Below are 17,916 nucleotides of genomic sequence, written 5' to 3'. Positions count from 1 at the left end.
TACCAATTAAATGAGCTAGCAGTGCATTTCAAGGAACTAGAAAAATAATAACTAACCAAATCCATAATTAGTAGGAGGAAACAAATAATTAAAATTAGAGAAGAAATAAACAAAATTGGAATCAAAAATCAGTGAAATGAAGAGCTGGGTTTTTGAAAAAATAATCAAATTTGATACACTATCAGTGAAACTAACCAAAAAAAAAAAAGAAGAAAAGACCCACATCAATAAAATCAGAGATGAAAAAAAGGTAAGAACAGACACCACAGAAATAAAAAGAATCATCACAAATTACTACAAAGAATGATATGCCAACAAATTAGAAAAGCTAGAAGAAATGGATAGATTCCTAGAAACATACAACCTACCAATTTTGAGTCATGAAGATACAGAGAAACTAAACAGACCAATTACCAAGACAGAAATTCAATCAGTAATGAAGATCCTCCCAAGAACGATAAGCCCAGGACTGGACAGCTTCACTTCTAAATTCTACCAGACATTTAAAGAAGATTTAATTCTAATTCTTCTCAAGCTATTCAAAACAACTGAAAAAGAAAGAACCCTACCCAAACACCTTTTTTGAAACCTGCAACACCTTAATACCTAAACCTGAAAAAGATGCAGCAGAGAATGAGAGCTAAAGACCAATATCCCTGATGAACATAGATACAAAAATCCTCAACAAAATACTAGCAGATCAAATCCAACAACACATCAGAAAAATCATCCACCCAGAGCAAGTGGGATTTATCTCTGGTATGCAGGGATAAATCAATCACACATCAATCAATGTGATATATCACATCAACAAATTGAAGAAGAAAAACCATATGATCATCTTAATAGATGCAGAGTAAGCATGTGATAAAATACAATGTCTTTCCATGATGAATGTCTTAAGGAAAATGGGGATAGAAGGAATATTCCTCAATATAATTAAGGCAATATATGACAAACCTGTGGCCAGCATCCTACTGAATGAGGAAAAGCTGGAAGGATTACCCTTAAGACCCAGAACCATAAAGATGCCCACTCACAAAATTGCTATTTAGGATAGTCCAGGAAGTTTAGCCGCAGCCATTATGAAAGAAATTTAAATCAAGAGTATACAAATAGGAAAGGAGAAAATCAAACTGTATCTATTTTCAGATGACATTATTCTATATATAGGCGATCCAAAATCCTGCGTTGAAAGACTCTTGGAACTCATAAAATAGTTTGATAAAGTGGCAGGATACAAAATCAACACAGAAAGATCAATAGCCTTTGTATACACATACAATGTCATGGCTGAGAAAGGTTTTAAGATCAGTCCCATTCACAATAGCTCCCAAAATAATCAAATACCTTAGAATAAATTAACCAAGGAGATCAAAGAGCTCTATGATGAAAATTACAAAAAACTAAAGAAAGGAATAGAAGAAGACATTAAAAATGGAAAAATCTGCTTTTTCATGGATTAGAAAAAAACAATATCACCAAGATGTCCATACTACCAAAAGAAATCTACAGATTCAATGTGATCCTAGTCAAAATACCAACAACATTCTTTGCAGATCTAGAAAAAAGTATGCTGAAATTCATATGGAAATATAAGACCCCGAATAGCTAAAACAATCTTATACAACAAAATCAAAGCCAAAGGCATCACAATATCTGATTTCAAGAATACTACAGGGGAGTTATAATTAAAACAGTCTAGTACTGGCATAAAACAGATTTGTAAATGAGTGAAACAGAATAGAAACTCCAGAAATCACTCCATGCATCTACAGCCAACTTATATTTGATAAAGGAGCTAAAATCAACCTACAGTGCAAGGATAGTCTCTAATAAATGGTGCTAGGAAAACATGAGAAGCATGAAATTAAACCCCTACCTTACACATTACACAAAAATCCACTCAAAATGGATCAAAGACTGAAATCTATCATCCAATACCACCAAATCATTAGCAAACATGAGAGAAGCTCTATAAGACATTGGCATAGGCAAAGACTTCCTGGAAAGAGCCTCAAAAGTGCATGCAAACAAAGCCAAAATTGACAAGTGGTATTACAACAAGCTGAGAAGCTTCTGCACTGCAACAGAAACAGTAAACAAAATGAAGACACAACTGACAGAATGGGAGAAAATATTTGCAAACTACACAGCTGATAAAGGATTAACTTCCAGAATATATAAAGAGCTCAAGAAATTCAGAAACAACAAAACAAATGACCCAGTGAAAAAATAGGCAAAATGCCTTAAACAGGCATTTTTCAAGAGAAGAATTTCAAATGGCCTACAGACACGTGTGAAAATGCTCAGGATCACTAGCCAAAAGGGAAATGCAAATAAAACCACAGTGAGGTTTCACCTCACTCCAGTTAGAATGGCTCACATACAGAAATTTTCAAATGACAAATACTGGTGAGTATGTGGGGAAAAAGATACCTTGATCCACTGCTAGTGGGAATGTAAACTGGTGCAACCACTGTGGAAGACAGTATGGAGATACCTCAGAAATCTGAATATAGACCTATCATATGACCCAACCATCCTAATCCTGGGAATTTATCCAAACCAACAGAAATCAGTATATGAAAAAAGTTGTCTGTACCTCAACGTTCATTGCAACAAAATTCACAATTGCAAAGATATGAAACCAGCCCAGATATTCATCAACTATTGACTGGATAAAGAAATAATAGTATATATACTATGAAATACTACTCAGTTGTAAAAAAAAATGAAATCTTGTCTTTAACAACAGATTGTCACAGCTGGAATCCACAATACATAATGAAATAAGCCAATCCCCCCCAAAAAACAGATATCATGTTTCCCCTGATCCAATGTAACTAATACAATACTTGAAATGTATTGGACTGAAACAGACATCTTGAGATTCAATGACTGTTTATAGCCCTTGTCTCTTCCACTGAAGAACAGTGTTTTGTTCAGTTTTATTTTATTTTATTTTCTTACTGTTTGATGAGCTTGGTTATTTAAAGCAAGGTTAATTATATGATCATTAAACACTGAAAATAGATCATGGTAAAAGAGTGGGGATCCAAGAAGGAGGTAGGTGAGGGGTTGGAGTGTGAGGGGTATGGAGGGCAAAGATGAATTCCACTACATTCCTAAATATCTCTCTCTATATAGATAGATAGATAGATAGACATATATATATGAAACTTATAAAACTTAAATAAAATTAAAAATAATAGTAATTGGAATAGGAGCATAATGAGGAAGAAGGGTGGAAGCATGGGCAGGAAAGAGGAAAGTATCACTATGTTCCTAAATCTCTTAGGAAATACACTTAATTTGTATACCCTAGGTTAAACAATTTTAAATGTGATATAAAGTATTAAAATAAAGAATAAAAATCACAAATTTATCACAATATCAACAGATAAGTAGAAAAATAACTCATGAAAATTCAGGTGAATTCTCAAAAAATTGGCACAGAAAGGACATATCTCAACATAACAAAAGCCATAAACAGCAAAACCATAGCTAACATTAAAGTCAATGGTGAAAAGTTTAAAGCTTTTTCTCTAAGACCAGAAAGAAAACAAGTATGTCCATATTTATCATTTCTATTCCACATCCTGCTGGAAGTCCTAGAGAGAATTATTCGCCAAACACCAGGAAATCATCATTATGAGAAAAGAAGAAATATAATTTTTTCTATTTGCCAATGATAATAAGAAATCCAATAAAAATGTCAGAAAATAAATAAACTCAAGAAATTTGCAGTGCCGGCATTGTGGCCTAGTGGATAAAGCCACTACCTGCAGTACCAGCATCCTATATGGGCACCAGTTCAAGACCTGGCTGCTCCACTTCTGATCCAAGTCTTTGGGCCCCTTGACCCATATGGGAGATCCAGAAGAAGCTCCTGACTCCTGGTTTTGGATCAGCGCAGCTCTGGCCATTGAGGCCAATTGGGGAGCGAACCAGTGGATGGAAGCTCTCTCTCTCTCTCTCTCTCTCTCTACCCCTCCTCTCTCTGTGTAACTTTCTCTCTAACTTTCAAATAAAGAAACAAATCTTAAAAAAAGAAATTTGCAAGTTCTATGGTCAGTATACAAAATTATTAATGTTTCTACAGACTAATAATATATTATCTGGGAAATATACAATCATTCTAAATACAGCACAATGAAGAAAAATATTTTAAGAAATAATTTATCCAAATAAGTGAATGTTTTATACACTAAAATTATATAACATTGATGAAAGAAATTGAAGAAGATGAAAATAAAATAAAAAATAACCTCATCATAAGTTGGGGTAATATGATTAAAACAGGCATCTGATCAAAGCAATCTATATTCTCAGTGCAATTCCTATAAAAATACCAGCAGTCTTTTACTCAGAAATAAAAGAAATTTCTAAAATTTCTTTGGAACCAGAAAATATCATTCATAATTAAAGTAATTTCTATCCAAAAGAACAAAACTGAAGCTATTGCACTTCTCACTTTGAAAATATATTATCAAGTTATTGCAATTAAAACAGTATGATATCAACATAAAACAGATACACAGATCAAGAGAATAGAATAGAAAGCCCAGAAAAAGTTCAAGAATCGATAGTCAACTGATTTTTGGCAGAGGTACCAAGAACAGACAATGTGAATAAGATAATCTCCCAATAAATAGTTTCAGAGAAACTAGAAATTCAAATGTAGAAGAATGAAATTAGTCCCCTTTCCACTGTCATATACCAAAATCAACTAAAACTGGATGAAATATTTAAATAAAACACCCAAAAGTATAAAGCTACTAGAAGAAAACACATGGTGGAAACCTTACTGTTCTGAGCATTAATTTCTTGGATAGCAGAGATCGTCAAATGAGATTGTGCAGTTGGTGGGAATGTAACTAGGACACTCATTGTAGAAAACAAAGCCATGACCAAAAAAAAAAAGAACTGCCATATAATCCACTAATGTGTTCCTCGGTATATATGCAAAGGAACTAAAATCATCACGTTGAAGTGATATCCTCACTCCCCTGCTCATTTCAGCAGTTAACAATAACTAACATAGGGAAGTCACCTAAGTATCCATCAAAAGACAAATAAATAAAATAGTATCTGAGCATACAGATAATGAAATAGTATTCAGCTTTAATAAAGAGAATGATTCTCTCGTTTGCGGAAACATGGGTGAAATTACAGTACATTATATCGTGAAATAAGCTGGATAGACAAAGACAAATACTGTATTATCTCATGTATATGTGAAATTTGAAAAAAAAAAATCTCATAGAAACAGAGTAGAAAAGTGGTTACCGGAGGCTTAGGGAATGGGTCAGGATGGGAAAAGGAAAAGTGTTGATTGATCAAATAGTACAAATTTTCAGTTAGGAGGGATATGTTTTAGTAATCTATGCAACCATTTGGTTGGCATAATTTTTTTAAAGATTTACACAGAGAAAGAAGGGGCAGAGGGAGAGAGAGAGAGCGAGCTTGCATCTGCTGGTTCACTGCCAGATGGCTGCAACTGCCAGAGCTGCGCCGATCTGAAGCCAGGAGCCAGGAGCTTCTTCCAGGTCTCCCATGTGGGTGCAGAGGCCCAAGGACTTGGGCCATCTTCTACTGCTTTCCCAGGCCATAGCAGAGAGCTGGATCGGAAGCAGAGCAGCCGGGACTGAAAATGGCACCCATATGGGATGTCGGGGCTTCAGGCCAGGGCATTAACCCGCTGCACCACAGCTCTGGCCCCTGGTTGCCATAATTGATAATGCATTGTATATATAACATTGCTAAAAGAATAGATTTTTACCATATCAAAAGATAATTTGATAATTAGCATAATTAATCTTTGTACAATACATGCATAACTTTCAAAGGTAGTATTAGGGGCCAGTACTGTGGCATAGTAAGCTAAGCATCCCCCCCATGGTGCCAGGATTCCTTATGGGCACCAGTTTGTGTCTGGCTGCTCCTCCTCTAATCCAGCTCTCTGTTATGGCCTGCGATGGCAGCAGAAGGTGGCCCAATTCTTGGGCCCCCGAGCCTATGTGGGAGAAATGGAAGAAGCTCCTGGCCCCTGGCTTCTGATTGGCCCAGCTCTGGCAATTGCTGCCATTTGAGGAGTGAACCAGCCATTAGAATACCTTCTGTGTATCTCTACCTCTTTCTGTCTGTAACTCTACATCTCAAATAAATAAATAGCATCTTTTTTTTAAAAAAAAAAAAAGGTAATATTCACCTCCAGAAAAATACAGAATTATTTTGTCAATTCAAAACAAATACATAACTAAGAAATTAGCTGTGAATGCTATTCAGCATTTGACCCTGGGGATATTTTCCTCCCCCTCTCTTGTCATCACTCACTGCATTCTAGTCATGGCTTTGGTTGTTACTCACACCCTCCACACTCATGTCTCCAGGGGTAAATCCAGGCTATGCAAATTCTCTCCTTATCCTGAAGAGCTTACTCCAGGTGTCTCCACTGTTTAAATGTCCCTTCCTCAGTGGCTCCATTGCTGACCATATTTGAAGAAAAAATTTTCCACTACATCAAACATCAAACTCTACCTGAATGTTTTTGTTCTCTGTCATTCTTATCACTCCCTGAGAAGTTGAGTCTTGTCTTTAAGTTTATTGTTTACTATCTGCTTCCTCAAAAGTATTATCTCCATGATGTTAAGTTTTTCCTTTTTAATATTATTTGATTTCTAAGCTGAAGTAGACTTCTTTATGAAGTTGAGTAAATATTATTTACCTTATCACGATGCTATCTCTGTTCTTAACTTTTTGTGAGTACCTCTGGTACCAGATTCAATATGGTTTGTAGATGCAATTCTAAGAATGTAATTTATACCCATTCTCCTTCCTTTCCACTCTTTCCTTCTTGATTTCTTTGACTTTTTTTTCAGATTGAGACAATATTTTAATTTACATTACACTAAAAAGGCTTAATGATCCAAGGAACAATTTTAACAAGGAAAACAGCAAAAATATCTGAGTTTAGTGGAAATAGACAGTGACTATAAACAATATTTGAACAGAAAATGTGAAGACATTAAATGATAAATCAATATCTTTTCAAATTCCTTTTCTAAAAGTCTCAGAGCAAGTGTTTTATTATTTACCAGATGGCAGTGCAAAAACATGGATTTATATGATTCCTAAAAAAAAAAATCAATTAATTTGTGTGTAGTAAAGAGGAACTTTTCTCAAGTTTTCTTAGTCTCACAGAAATGCCTATATTCATGGTTTGGAAGAATTAATATCATCAAAATGTCCATACTACCCAAAGCAATTTACAGATTCAATACTATCACAATCAAAATACTGATGACATTCTTCTTAGATGTAGGAAAAAAGATGCTAAAATTCATATGGAAACACAAGATATCCAGAATATCCTAAGACAATCTTATACAAAAAAAAAAAAAAAAACAAAGTTGGAGGCATCACAATACCTGATTTTGGGACATACTACAGGTCAGTTATAGTCAAAACAGCCTGGTATTAGCTTAAAAATAGATGTGTAGCCAATAGAACAGAATAGAAACTCCAGAAAACAATCCACACATCTACAACCAACTAATGTTTGGCAAAGGAGATAAACTCAATCCCTGGAGCAAGGTCAGTCTCTTTGACCAAAGATGCTGGGAAAAATGGATCTCCACCTGCAAAAGTATGAAACACAAACCCTGCCTTACACTTTACAGAAAAATACACTTAAAATTGGTCAAGGACACAAATCTACAACCTGATATCTTCAAATTAGTAGAGGACATTGGGGGAAATTCTGCAAGGCATTGGCATAGGGAAAGACTTCTTGGAAAAAAACTCTAGAAGCAAATGCCACTAAAGCCAAAATTGACAAATGAGAATACATTCAGCTCAGAAGCTTCTGCACTTCAAACAAAACACTCAGCGAACTGAAGAAGCAACTGAAAGAATGGGGAAATATTTGCAAATTATGAAACTTGATAAAAGAATCTATAAAGAACTCAAGAAACTCTAGGAAGAAAGGAGGAACCGAAGACCCCATAAATGACAGCTCCTGTCCCACATGAACCCCATACACATAGCTCGATGTCTCCCTGGTGACTACCCCATCCCCAATTCACGGTCAGGGAAACGCAGGACCACCACCACACAGGTGGCTCTGGGGCCCATTAGTCTCTGAGACCAGGTAAAGGACAGGGCTCGTGGGGTTCAGTTGCCAGTCCAGTCCCCACCTTTGAGGTCCAGAGGGGACCCAGGGAAGTGCTGTGCCAGCCACGGGATGAGCCCCCCCCCCCGATTACAGAGATGCTTCTGGGAGCCCCGCATCCTGCCGGCATGTTCACCAGGTCCATCTTCCCTACTCTGGCCTACTGGACCCATACACTGAACATTTCCTGGCTTCCGATGTGGGTGGTGTCCTGTGGTGAAAAAGGTCAAAGAACGGCTCACGTTACCTTAACTTCAGAGTCTCCCAGCAGCAGAACGGCTCCTTGGATCTTTCTCCATGGCGGAACTGGACCACTATGGCATCAGGATCCCACGAGATTATCGAGTGTTTTCACCACTGGGTCTGATTGGACAGCTTGTAAGGCAGTCAGCATGCTGCGACTATCAACGTTCTCAATAGCAGGGATGTGTAATTTCAGGCCGCTCCAGATGGATGGAGAGGCGAGGCCTGGGTTCAGATCGCAAACTGCCTCCTCTGTGGCTGCAACTTCCCTGCAGTGGGAGGGCCTTCTAGGTCCTGGATCCTGCCCCCTGCTTCCTTCCAGGAGCCTACCTGGAGGTTGTGGTAACCTACTTAAAGCGAGTCAGAGTTTAATACTTGGTTATCTGACTTCTAGACCTTTTCCTTCTTTTTCATATTTACGACTCCTCTGTGGGGTCGATTGTGGTGCTTTTAATATTTTAAGAATGCTTAAAATACTCATAATTTAATCATTTTTTCACCTCTCTTGTAGATATTTGTTTTCTAGTCTGCTTCTTGTCCTTTAATATTATTTTCTATTTATTTCTCGCTGACACTTAGTAATTAGTGAAAATCTTTCCAGTAATCTCATCAAATTTGTTTATCAGTTATATTTTTTTAGATTTTATGACTTATCTCTATATAAGTGCCATCCTATATAGCAATTTTATTTCTTGGAAATTATTTTGACACCTTTGATTTACTTTTTGCTATTTTATTTCCCTGACAACCTCTTCAGAAGAAGTTGAAGAGAAACAGTGCTGACATCCTGATCTAGACTTACTTGCAGGGAAAAAAGCTTTCAGTGATCCTGTATTAGTTTTATTGCTTGTTGTAGGTTCCTTTTGGTCTTGATCAGATTGAGGAAGTCATTATTTGTTTTTACTGATAGGAAGCTTTTTTTTTTTTTTTACTAGATGCTGAATTTTATTTAAGACTTTTCAACATGTGATCTAAATGATCATGTGATTTCCATTTCGCATTTTTCACCTGCTTGGATGATCTATTTGGTAATCTTAACAAATCTTGTATTTTTTAGTATCACTTGCTTGCAATTGATCTATTATATTTTCATACATGATTTAATTTATTACAATAATAAATTGCTTAGAATATTTGTATCTCTGTTTATAAAAGGGATGTTTTTCAAAATTATTTGAAGTCTTGGTCCACTTGCCTAATCATTGATGTAATGTTAGCTTCACAAAAGAAATTTAAAAATAGTCTCTGCTTATTTCTACTTTGCATAGGTCTGGGAAACAGCATTTTTTGTTTGTTTTTTGGTAGGTTAGATCAGGAATTTTGATTGTGTGTAACTTTTTTTCTCAGTTGATTGTTTAGAGTTTCCAAACCTGATTCAACATACTTGATTATAAAAGAGTTTTCCTATTTTATGTTACACAGAGAGAATAATTATAATGATACAATATAAGCAGCAGTTTGTCATCATTCCATTGATTAATTTGAGAAGTTTTTATGTGTCATTTGAATAATGTGATCAGATTTAGTAAGAAAAATGTCACCGTTAAATTAGAATTTAAGTTAAACAGCATAAATTTTAGTTTGATGATCTTCCACACGGTATTAGGGTGCCCTACATTTTATCTGGAAGACCCTCTCTTGTAGTTATGCAATGTGAAGTACACATATTACATATACACATTATCTCCCAAACATGTTTAACTTGAACCTATAAGGATGTTGCTTTAATACTGTGCTCCTGAGGGGCTTTCAGAGTACAGAGAATGCAGACAAAAAGATGACAATAAGGTGGGATTTGGGACAATCGGCCTTTGTTTCTAGTAGGTCAATGAAATTTTAAAGACTAAATGACAGAAATTTACTAAAAATAGATGCAGTCATTTGCCCTGCTTTGTTCCCTTGGCATGTCTGATATGTGGAGAAAAAAGGTTGAAAGTAATTGTTATTAAGTAAATTATACAGAAATGCAATGTTGAACAAAAATAAATATTTGTGAAATGAGATAACTGTGATACATGTAGAATATTCTCATATTGGAAAAAAAGTAATACTGTATTTCATGATAAGACCTGGAATGAAATGAGTCTTAAAAATTGATAGAAAATATCCACCATAAAAAAACTATGCATAGATTTACATATTTTTGCACAAAATACTTATCTTTTAATTCTATTTTCCTCAAATCTCAATATATCCTTGTATAGGTATGCTAAGCAATCACTGATGAATCCCATGTTGTTTTTGTACTAGCCAGTATTCAAAGTGAGTCTTACCCTACTTGTTCTAAGGTTGTACCTTATGAATAAAAAGAAATAAAACATTATATCTGCAGTTGTTAAATTTTGGACTTTTTTGTTTTCAAAGGTTTATTTATTTGAAAGGCAGAGTTACAAACAGAGAGGGAGAGACAGAGACCTTCCATCTACTGGTTCACTTCCCCAGATGGACACAGTGGCCAGAGCTGGGCTGATCTGAAGCTAGAAACCAAAAGTTTCTTCCAGATCTTTCACTTAGGTGCAGAGGCCCAAGTAGCTGGGCCATCCTCCACTGCTTACTCAGGCATTTTAGCAGGGAGCTGGATGAAAAGTGGAGTAGCTGGGACTCAAATTGGCACCCATATAAGATTCCAGCACTATAGGCGATAGCTTTACCTGCTATGACTCAGCACCAGCTCAAAATGTTGGACTTTTAAATCAGAAATTTCATTGATTGGAAATTAAAGATGTTCATCTGTTAAATTAAAGATGGTCATCTGTTCTCTCACAGATTTTTGGCACTGATTACTGATAAACTCAGAGTGTCAAACCTCACTATTTGGATTACTGTCTATTTTTTTAAACTTTTATTTAATGAATATAAATTTCCAAAGTACAGAATATGGATTACAATGGCTTCCCCCCATAACGTCCCTCCCACCGCAACCCTCCCTTTTCCCACTCCCTCTCCCCTTCCATTCACATCAAGATTCATTTTCGTTTCTCTTTATATACAGAAGATCAGTTTAGCATACATTAAGTAAAGATTTCAACAGTTTGCTCCCACACAGAAACATAAAGTGAAAAGTACTGTTTGAGTACTAGTTATAGCATTAAATCTCAATGTACAGCACACTAAAGACAAAGATCCTACATGAGGAGTAAGTGCACAGTGACTCCTGTTGTTGACTTAACAAATTGACACTCTTGTTTATGGCATCAGTAATCACCCTAGGCTCTGTCTATTCTGATATGCATCCATTTCCACCTCTTTCATGTGAAATTTGATTGTAAACACAAAATAACACAAATACCAGCACTGCTGACACACATGTAATTTATTGTTAAATAAATAGCTAAACCTTCAGTTGCAACAGTCTGTAGTTTCTGTTTCATCCTGTAAATTTTCAAAGCAGCAAAGCCAACAAGAATAAAATGAGGAACAATAAGACTCAAAGACAATAATTAGCAATACTACTAATTTCAATGATGTTAACATTTTAGTTACATGCCCTGTACCAATTAAGTTCTTTCAAATTCTGACCCAAGCATACAGACCCCTAGAACTACCTTAAAGTATACTTAGAAATCTGGAATCATGTAGAAAAGTATTAATATAACCCAGCCCACATTTGACAAGAGAAGGCATGAGAGTCTACAAGGTATACATGGATATAACACAGAAACAGTGAAAGAAAGCCAAGGCAAAACAGTCCAAATGAGAAAAATTCTGCTTATTGTGATTTCTGATAATAAACTTAACAATTATTTTCATAGATAATTTACACATACATAATTATCTTTCACTTTCATAGATTTCATTTCTAAATGAGGACAAAATAGTATCAGTAAGCTTTTTGAAGGGCATTGCAAAATCTGCTAGCCAATCTTTTATGTGAATATAGTCTACACATTCAATTCTCCAAGTTGGGACAATGAAGATACTTAACTAGCAAATGATCTGAATCAGGACTTCTAATACCCATTAAAAGCACTTAAGTTGAATTATTTGCCTAAACTTTATTTTTGAAAGTCAAATTAGATAAAACTCAAAACAAAAAGGCTACTTTAAGCTTCTCTCCACTCTCACACTATTCTAAATTCTCCACTCGGGTTTTAAAACAAAAGTGCCTCAAAAATTTATTGTCAACACAATAATACTAAGAACATAAACCAATGATGCACAGGAATTTGATTAGCTATATTACATTTTTTTAAAGAATTCAGAATAAGGAAAATACTGAAGGGGCAGCAGATGATATGGTTATGGTAGCCTTAGATTAGTCCTGTATATGATTCACATTCACAAATAGGCATACATGTGGACAAAGCTCTAAAATAAACCTTAAATCTACATGTATTTATTTTTATACATGTAAGTTTGCTATGCTTTTAATCTTATTTTAAGAAAATATCCTTTGCAGGCCTATATTCATTCTATTACTTGTGTGATGCTGCATTCTTAATTTAATACTTATGGTTCTCAGCACATTCAGCATTTTTAGATCCCTTTGTGAGCAGCTGTTATTGCCTTCTCATTAAAGTTAGCTGGAAGGAGAGAGGGAGTGGGAAAGGGGAGGGTAGTGGGTGGGAGGGACGGTATGTGGGGGAAGCCATTGTAATCCATAAATCGTACTTTGGAAATTTATATTCATTAAAAAAAAGTTTTAAAATAAAAAAAAAATAAAGTTAGCTGGAAACATCACTCTAAGCTCCGCACTTAACTTTTCCATCATTTATGGTTTCTGGTCTCAAGGGTTTTGCTATTTTCTGTTTTCTATTCTTTTAGGTTTTATTGTACCATTCAGAATTTTTATTTTGCCTTTTTTATTTGTTTCTCAAATAAAATATTTTTTTAACTTTTATTTAATGAATATAAGTTTCCAAAGTACAGAATATGGATTACAATGGCTCCCCCCCCATAATTTCCCTCCCACCCGCAACCCTCCCGTCTCCCACTCCCTCTCCCCTTCCATTCATATCAAGATTCACTTTCGAGTCTCTTTATATACAGAAGATCAGTTTAGCATACATTAAGTAAAGATTTCAACAGTTTGCTCCCACACAGAAACATAAAGTGAAAAATACTGTTTGAGTACTAGTTATAGCATTAAATCTCAATGTACAGCACACTAAGGACAAAGATCCTACATGAGGAGTAAGTGCACAGTGACTCCTGTTGTTGGCTTAACAAATTGACACTCTTGTTTATGGCATCAGTAATTTCTATTTGTTTTTCAAATAAAGTGTCTTTCACTTTATTTGAAAGCCACAGACAGGAGAGACAGAGATCTCCTATTAGCTGGTTCACTACCTCAAATATTCATAACAGCCAGGGATGAACCAGATTGAAGTCAGAAACTTGAAACTCTTTCTTGATCTTACATGTGAGTGACAATGATACAGGTACTTGCGTCATCACCTGCTGCTCTCTTCACCCGCCTGGGAGACCAGCAGGAAGCACCTGGCTCCTGGCTTCAGATCAGTGTAGTTCTGGCTGTAGCAGCCATTTGGGGGGTGAACCAATGGATGGAAGACCTTTCTCTCTCTCTCTCTCTTTCTGTCACTCTCTAACTCTATCTGTCAAATAAATAAAAAAGAAAATAGTAGTTTGATAATACAATTATTCATGGGCAATTATAGGCATTATAACTTAGTGGTTTGTTTTTAAATAAGGTGTTTTCATTCAACTGTTTTATCAATACCTTTAAATTTTATTAATGATGTTGTCATTAAAAGTTTTAGAGTTATCAAACTAAATCCTTAAATTTATAAATGTATTTTACATTTGAACACATGAATAATCTTTGATATTATGTTAATATGCTTTTTGGAAAAGTTAAATTGAGGATCTTCACCAAACAGTAATAAAATCCCAATATTTCAATATATTTCCTAGAAATATGTACTGTACTGTGATTCTATACTGCATAAGCTTTCTATTTCTTTATTTTTGTATAATTTTCTCTATTTCCATTGTTGTCAACCTGCTTGGGAGTACAATAATCAGTTATACAGTTGTAATCATTGATGTCAGGTTTTGTTTTCTGATATGGTTGAAATAATTTTGCCCATTTAGGTCTTCCAAAATTATTTATTCTACAACTTCTTTACTGGTGAATAATACATTAAGCAGCCCTATTCTTTATATTCATTTTGTAAGAGTAAACTGTGCTGTGTCATGACACATAACGTTCTACACTTAATTTGTGGAGGGATTTTTTTTTATCATGAAAGGGAGTTGAATCTTATCAAATGCTATCTCTTCATCTATTGATATAACCAATATCGATTTTGTTCTTCATTCTGTGGATGTGATTTTTAACATTTATTGATTTGCAAATGTTGGGCATCCTTGCAGTTCTGGGAAAGTCCCACTGAATTGTGATGTATGGTTTTTCTATGTGGTTTTGGATTCAATTTGCTAATATTTTGTTGGGATTCTTTGCATCTGTGTTCATTAAGGATATAGGTTTGCAGTTTTCATGTTGTGTTTGTCCATTTTTGGTTTCAAAGTGATGCTGGCCTCCTAAAAAGAGTTCAGCAGAGTTCTATCCTATTCAATATTTTTAAGAGTATGAAAAGTATTGGAGTTACTTTCTCATTTAATGCTTTGTAGAATACAGTGAACTCCTGAACTCCTGAACTCCTGAACGTTTTCTCAATGGCAGTCTGTTAATTAATGCTTCAATCATTTTGCTTGTTATGGGTTGGTTTACATTGTCTATATCTTCTTGACTTACACTTTCTATGTTATTTTTATCCAAGAATGTATCAATCTCATTGAGATTCTCTAGTTTATTATCTTATAATTCTTTATAATAGTTTCTTATGATCCCTTGAATTTCAATGGTGTCAGTTGTAGTGTATCAATTTTAATCTCATATGTTGAGTTTTTTCTTTGTTAGTCTGACTAGAGGTTTATCTATTTATCTTAAAAACATTTTCTTTTCTTGATCTTTTATTTCATCTTTTATATTTATTTAGTTTCAATTTTATTTATTTCTATCCTGATCCTCATTATATATTGCCTCCTATTGATTTTGGGTTTGATTAGTTGTTTTATAAGTATGTGAGATGCATCATTAGATCTTTAATTTGAAAAATGTCTCATTTTTAATGTAAGTACTCAATAGTATAGAATTCCCTCTTTATGATGCTTTTGCTCTATCCCATAGGTGTAGATACATTGTGTTTTCATTTCCATTTATTTCAAACTTTTGATTTCCTTATTAAATTATTTGAAGACCCACTGACTTTCAGTAGTATGTTTAATTTCCAGATAGTTACGAGTGTTCTATTGTTCTTCTTGTTTATTTCTAGTGTGATTGCTTTATGATCTGATAAGATGCATGGTATGAATTCAATCTTAGATTTACTGAAACTTTATTTGTGGCCTAATTATCTGTCCTGGAAAATTTTCCATGTGCCGATGAGAAGAATGTATATTCTGTAGTTGTAGTGTGAAATGTCCTATAAATATCTGTTCATTCATTTCTTTGATATAATGTTTCAACTCCAATATACATTATCCATGTATGAGATTGGGATGTTGAAGTCTCCCAATATTACTGTATTGGAGTCTACTTCTATTAGGTCTAATAGTATTTTCTGTATATATCTGGATGCTCTTGTATTGGGTGCATATATATTTATGATAGTTAAATCATCTTGCTGAATTGAACATTTTAATAAAACAAATGTCTTTCATTAACTCTTTTTTTTTTCAAAGTGGTAAGATTTTATTAGGGATATAGCATCCTCCAGAATGGAAGGGACAGAGAGAGTGCCCAGTCACTCAGACTGGGAGAGGGCAAAGTTACATGGTTGAATGGAGCGAATACACCTAGGAAGGCCAGGTGGGCTACTCAGCAGAGAGGCAGAAGGGTGAATGCCTCTCACTCTGGCCTCATAATCAGCCCTTAAGGCATGTGGATCCGGCTGAAATGCCCATGAGAGTATTTCAGGCATGGAAAGCCAAGACACTCTGGGGGAAAAAAAAAAAAAAAACCTAAATGAAAGATCTCCACGAGTGAGATCCCAGTGGAAAGAATGGGTCATCAAAGAAGGAGGTACCTTTCTCTGAAGTGAGGAGAGAACTTCCACTTTGACCATGGCCTTGTCTACATATGATCAGAATCAGTGAACTCAGGGGGCTTCCATAGCCTTGGCAGCTCATGACAAGAGCCTAGGGTGATTACTGAGGCCATAAACAAGAGTGTCAATTTGTTAAGTCAACAACAGGAGTCACTGTGCACTTACTCCTCATGTAGGATCTTTGTCCTTAGTGTGCTGTACATTGAGATTTAATGCTATAACTAGTACTCAAACAGTACTTTTCACTTTATGTTTCTGTGTGGGAGCAAACTGTTGAAATCTTTACTTAATGTATGCTAAACTGATCTTCTGTATATAAAGAGAAACGCAAATGAATCTTGATGTGAATGGAAGGGGAGAGGGAGTGGGAAAGGGGAGGGTTGCGGGTGGGAGGGACGTTATGGGGGGAAGCCATTGTAATCCATATTCTGTACTTTGGAAATTTATATTCATTAAATAAAAGTTAAAAAAAAAGAAGGGTGAATGCCTCTTAATTTCTTTTTATGCCTTTTAATTTAATATTTATTTTATATGATACAAGGATAGCCACTCTGGCTAGTATTTTGGTTTCCATTGGCCTGGTATGTTTTTCTAGCCCTTCACTTCTTTCAGTCTGTGTATGTATTTGTTTCTGAAGTGTGTCTGTTATAGACAAAACATAGCAGGGTTTTTTTTTTTATCTATTCATGCAACCTAAGTCTTTTGGTTGGAGAATATATTCCACTTAAATTCAAGGTTAGTATTGATAGGTAAGAACTAAGATCTGGCATTTTGTTGACTAGATGCTGCTTATATATGGTCTGTCAGTGAATTTGGTGGTGTTGTGTGTTTTCAAACTGTTTACTTCTAATGCAAGATGTCCTTACCTTTTGGACTTCTTGTAAGTCTGGTCTGGTGGTGGTGAATACTCTGAGCTTTCACTTATCTGTAAAAGACCTTATTTCTCCTTTACTTTTAAATGATAGCTTCACTATATATAGTATTCTTAGTTGGAAATTTTTTTTTAACTTTTATTTAATGAATATAAATTTCCAAAGTACGACTTATGGATTACAATTGCTTCCCTCCCATAACGTCCCTCCCACCCGCAACCCTCCCCTTTCCCACTCCCTCTCCCCTAGCATTCACATCAAGATTCATTTTTGATTATCTTAATATACAGAAGATCATCTTAGTATACATTAAGTAAGGATTTCAACAGTTTGCTCCCACACAGAAACATAAAGTGAAAAATAATAGATGATTTTTTCTAAATGATGATGAAATCAGATCAGACCTATTGTCATGTTTAATCCCAGTGAGAGTCAAGTTGGGAATTGATAATTTCTTCTTTTTTTTTACAGAAGATCACTTTAGTATGCATTAAGTAAAGATTTCAACAGTTTGCACCCCCATAGAAACACAAAGTGAAATATACTGTTTGAG

The 17,916-nt window shown here is 35.1% G+C and overlaps 1 protein-coding gene across 1 annotated transcript in view; it reads right to left on the bottom strand.

Annotated features, from left to right (window-relative positions):
* The window catches only part of LOC127486149 (zinc finger protein 33B-like), a 186,211-nt gene extending 175,038 nt beyond the window's left edge, over positions 1-11,173 (bottom strand). Inside the window, exon 1 of the mRNA XM_070055846.1 lies at positions 8,424-11,173. The gene's annotated coding sequence lies outside the window, so the exon portion shown is untranslated. The remainder of the gene's footprint in view (positions 1-8,423) is intronic.
* Positions 11,174-17,916: the final 6,743 nt, after the last annotated feature.

This window comes from Oryctolagus cuniculus, chromosome 13 (genome assembly GCF_964237555.1).
Source record: "Oryctolagus cuniculus chromosome 13, mOryCun1.1, whole genome shotgun sequence".
NCBI lineage: Eukaryota > Metazoa > Chordata > Mammalia > Lagomorpha > Leporidae > Oryctolagus > Oryctolagus cuniculus.
This window is presented reverse-complemented; position numbering and strand designations above follow the sequence as displayed.